Raw genomic sequence first — 5,555 nt, 5'->3', positions numbered from 1 at the left:
TGGCCCTGTGTGCCTCGGTCGTATGCAGTCCTGATTGTGGCGCTCACCTGCACGGCGCCAAACACGCATACGACCATCATTGGCACCAAGGCAGAAGCGACTCTCATCGCTGAAGACGACACGTCTCCATTCGTCCCTCCATTCACGCCTGTCGCGACACCACTGGAGGCGGGCTGCACGATGTTGGGGTGTGAGCGGAAGACGGCCTAACGGTGTGCGGGACCGTAGCCCAGCTTCATGGAGACGGTTGCGAATGGTCCTCGCCGATACCCCAGGAGCAACAGTGTCCCTAATTTGCTGGGAAGTGGCGGTGCGGTCCCCTACGGCACTGCGTAGGATCCTACGGTCTTGGCGTGCATCCGTGCGTCGCTGCGGTCCGGTCCCAGGTCGACGGGCACGTGCACCTTCCGCCGACCACTGGCGACAACGTCGATGTACTGTGGAGACCTCACGCCCCATGTGTTGAGCAATTCGGCGGTACGTCCACCCGGCCTCCCGCATGCCCACTATACGCCCTCGCTCAAAGTCCGTCAACTGCACATACAGTTCACGTCCACGCTGTCGCGGCATGCTACCAGTGTTAAAGACTGCGATGGAGCTCCGTATGCCACGGCAAACTGGCTGACACTGACGGCGGTGGTGCACAAATGCTGCGCAGCTAGCGCCATTCGACGGCCAACACCGCGGTTCCTGGTGTGTCCGCTGTGCCGTGCGTGTGATCATTGCTTGTACAGCCCTCTCGCAGTGTCTGGAGCAAGTATGGTGGGTCTGACACATCGGTGTCAATGTGTTCTTTTTTCCATTTCCAGGAGTGTATTTTTGTCAACATACGGAAGGTAGATTGAAGTCACTGCCAACTATAATTGTATGAGTAGCGTACCTATTTGTGATGAGACTCAAGTTTTCTTTGAACTGTTCAGCAACTGTTTCATTTGAGACCGGGTGTCGGTAAAAGGAGCCAGTTATTAATTTATTGGCGGCCGGTGTGGCCGTGCGGTTAAAGGCGCTTCAGTCTGGAACCGCGTGACCGCTACGGTCGCAGGTTCGAATCCTGCCTCGGGCATGGATGTGTGTGATGTCCTTAGGTTAGTTAGGTTTAATTAGTTCTATGTTCTAGGCGACTGATGACTTCAGAAGTTAAGTCGCATAGTGCTCAGAGCCAACCATTAATTTATTCCGGTTGTCGAATATAACCTTTGCCCATATTACGTCACAGGAACTATCTGCTTCAATGTCATTTGTGAGCTGAAACACACATTACATTATTTTTCCTTAAGTTGTGCTTCTTGTTTCTGTTGTAGTGCAGATCATTACAATTACGGCTTTTCAGTCCAAAATCTAGGATGCTTTCCCTCTGACCCTGTGAATATCAGAGCTAAACAATGTAGAACAACAACGTAGGTTACAAGCATAGCACTCTGTATTACTTCATTTCCTAATTTCTAACATTTTAAAATTGTACGTTGACTTTAGATGACACGTCAATCATAGATGTTGTTATCTCCATTTAGTGAACGTATTTTCAGTCATGTTTTGAACATTGTCCCGCTACACTTTATTAACTAATGTTTCGCCGCAAGGGATATGGGACTTTAGAGAGTAAATTAATATGGAGTATGTCGTTCTTCTTTTCAAACATTCACATTCTCATTTCTTCTTTCCTTATTGTCTTTTGGGCATGCAGTCGTAGTAATTAAAGTAGGCACGAATGCAAAAATAAATGATTAGCGCACATTCGCATTCTCTTTACATCGTTTCCTTTCTTGTTGCTCCCATGTCGATGGACTGTTTCTATCGCAATCAGTAAGCGTGAAAGGAAGCTACCGTATGGACAGAGGGATCTATATTTATACTTGGCAGAACTAACTACATACTGACATAATCGTCGGTATTGCTTTCGTTTCCCAAAAGTTATAAATATTTCGATTTCGGAAAAGAGGCTCTGTATTTCGCTAAGATGTCGAAGAAGAAGGTCCCTTACGTACTGATTGTATCGAGTAAGATGTGGAGACGGCGGTTTGAAAGCGGACAGAAGAAGTGCGAGGAAGGGCGTCCCTTACCTGAGGGATCGCTACTCAAGCTACCTGGCGAAGGGGCAAGTGTCCGGCATGGCAAATGTCCGGTTTGACAAATGTCCGGTGTGGCAAATGTCCGGCATTCGATTCAAACACACCCTTCGCCGCTCACTGCACTGCATCAACTGACTTCCTGCTATCAGCTATCAGCAGGCATCCCGTGCGACGCACATCCTTCTCGTTACGGCAGAGGTGGCACTACTTTTTATCCAGTCCATGTATTTATTTGTATGATCTGACTGGGTTCACCATAGCTAATGCTTCATTTTAAGACTGGCTTGCTCAAAGTTCCCTAATAAAGTTGCCTACAAGCTGTCCTAACCTGGTGCTTTCCGTGAATCGGGCGAGTGTGTTCCAACAAAACGGTGGCGTGGCTTCTCGCGACTACCGGGTTTGGCTCGCCTCCCAGCGGTGAGCCATCTCTCGCAGCTGCGGCGGTCGCCGCTCGCTAGCCTAGTGCTTATAGTCCCTACCTGCTGCTGGCCGGCCGCCAGACAGGCCCGCGCTTTGCAGATGCCCCTTCCCCTCCCCTCCCCACCCCTCACCGCCCACCATCCTTTCCCTCCTAATTGCTGACGGGGCTAGCGTTTCACCGGCTCGTGTTCCCCACGTGTTAGGCCGTGCGGGGGCGGGGAGTGTTCCTGTGTGAAAACAGCCACCTGCACACGCTGAAAGCTCGGCTGCTCTCTGTTCTGTCAACCTACGCGCCGTAGCGCTCCACTTTCCTGTATGGAATTTTAGACGCCTGGGGAGCGTACCTTCGCCCAGTGTTTAGCAGGTACCACACGACGCATGCGAAAGAAGTGTCGACTTAAAATAGCAACCTTTTATTTAGGGATAATTGCTCTAATGCCGGACCGGGACTTGAACCACGCTTCCCACAGACAAATGCTCTACCTACTGAACTATGCAGCCACGACTCACGAACCACCCTCACAGCTATACTTCCGCCAGTATTTATTCTGGATACATAAACCTTTTAAAAAATTTGGAGGCTGGGTGCTTAGCAGCTCTGACATATATGAAAGAGCTCATTTTTTACACATTAATATCGACAAAAAGGCTTGTATTAATTTTTTTCCTTCATTTATTCAAACTTGTTCATCACGCAAGTTTCAGGCAGTACCGCCCATCATATGTGGCTAGAGCGTATACAGGGTGTTAAAGGTATAAATGTAGATATGTGTATTGATGCGAAGACATTGTAGTAAAAAACTTTACAACCGTGTTTACTTCATTTGTAGGTCAAAATTTTAGGTATTATGGTTTGTATGGTTCTACACGAAATTCGCAGTTGCGAATACGGACAACTATCAGCTGCATAACGGAATGACGACAATGGAAATTTGTGCCTGACCGGGACTCGAACCTGGATTTCCCGCTTGTCGCAAGAGGTCGCCTCACCATTTGGCTATCCGAGCACAACTCACGCCAGATCCGAACTTCTGTACGTCGTCAACCATGTGTCTGCATGCTTATGCGAAAGAACTTTACATTGTAATTCAAAATAACACAGGCACCGCAGTATCTTAGTATGTTTTTAAGTTGGTTAATATCTCCAAGTATGTGTGGGAAGAGGAAGCCATTAATGGTTACTTTTCCCTGGGCAGCAGGTCAGCTATTGAAGTGGGGACATGTGGACATAAAATTGATAGTCATACTGACACGAGTGGAGCAGTTACAACCATACAGAAAACATGGTGTAGTAAATTATAGGATGTATTCGTAAAAAGTCTATTACATGAAGAGAAAAACCAACTAACACACTGAAGTGGGTGTATATTGATGTACCAACTATCTCATTATCTGTACCTGTGTACCTAACAGCCTGTATGGTAAACGGGAAATAAAAAAGCATCTACGAATTGTTCCTCATTTCAAGCTCATATGGGCAGCTTCCTTTGTATTGGCACAGGAAACAACGTGCTACAAGTTTATCGGCCTATGCGTATTACTGCTCCCATACAGCGAAGGAAGCCGGCCGGTGTGGCCGAGCGGTTCTAGGCGCTTCAATCTGGAACCTCGCGACCGCTACGGTCTCAGGTTCGAATCCTGCCTCGGGCATGGATGTGTGAGATGTCCTTAGGTTAGTTAGGTTTAAGTAGTTCTAAGTTCTTGGGGACTGATGACCACAGCTGTTAAGTCCCATAGTGCTCAGAGCCATTTGAACAGCGAAGGAAACGCGGTGACATGAACCATGCACGGTGTCACCACTGCGTGTATGTCAGCACAAACAAGCATTCGACATGAGGCGAAAACTTATAACTTATTTATGCTTTATCGTATACGTAAGAATAACCGCCGTCTTTTGCGACTTAATGTTTCATTTGTGTCTACCAAACATGCTTCGCCTATTTATGCTACTCATCATGACTGGTCAGTAATATAAACATAATTCTTTGATTTATAAATGCAGACTGAAGCGACGAACGAAAATTCGGACCAAGGCCTGGATTCAAACCCGTGTCTCCTGTTCACTAGGCAGATGCGCTGACCACTACGCCACCCTGGCACAGTGACTTTGCGCAACTGCACAGACAATCCTGGCCCTCCTCCCTCCTGAATCCAAATTCTCATTCGCACTTCAGCCCTCTTGGTATATCCCCTGAATTCAAACAGCATTGCCGAGGCTCTCCAACTGTATTGGAATAGCACCTCAGCATCGAATGAAACTGGGGTCCTGCCTGAAATACAGACATATTTGTTTTAATCAAATGAAACTATATGGTTCCCGAGACCTTTTCAAGTCTGAAACGTCTGTGAAGTATATATGTAGACTGAAGTGAAAAATGAAAATTTGTACAAAGGCTGGGTTTCGAAACCGAGTGTCCTGCTTACTACACTGCTGGCCACCGTAAATACAACACCCTGAAGGAAGCATCCGAATCAAGTGAAATTTACACCATGGGTTTGCAGCGATGAGATATGCAACTGATTAGAATTTCAGCGCAGACGCACATCACGCGCGCCTGTGGCCCACCTCATAGCGCCATTTAAGGCTTGGCGATTTCGACGAGTGTACGTTCGGCACGTGTGTTTACCTTGTGGTTGTTTCACAAGACGATCAGTTATGCCTCGTAGACAACAGCGAACATCGTTTGATCAAGTATCCGAGTTCGACAGAGGAAGGATAGTGGCTTACCGAGATTGTGGATTGTCATACAGAGAAATCGCTAGTCGTGTTGGACGAAACCAAACAACTGTAATGCGGATATGTGACCGTTGGATGCAGGAGGGTACGACGGACCGACGTGGTCGACCGCATTCACCTCGGTTGACCACTGCACGTGCTGATAGGCAAATTGTGCGCATGGCAGTGACGGATCGCTCAGTGACATCCCGAACCATAGCACAGCACACTGCGTCTGTAACGCATCATCCAGTGTCTGCGCGCACCATTCGACGCCGTTTACAGCAGAGTGGTCTGTCCGCAAGACGTCCATTGCTTCGTCTACCATTGACGCAGAACCACAGACGTCT

This window comes from Schistocerca piceifrons, chromosome 2 (assembly GCF_021461385.2).
Source record: "Schistocerca piceifrons isolate TAMUIC-IGC-003096 chromosome 2, iqSchPice1.1, whole genome shotgun sequence".
NCBI lineage: Eukaryota > Metazoa > Arthropoda > Insecta > Orthoptera > Acrididae > Schistocerca > Schistocerca piceifrons.
This window is presented reverse-complemented; position numbering follows the sequence as displayed.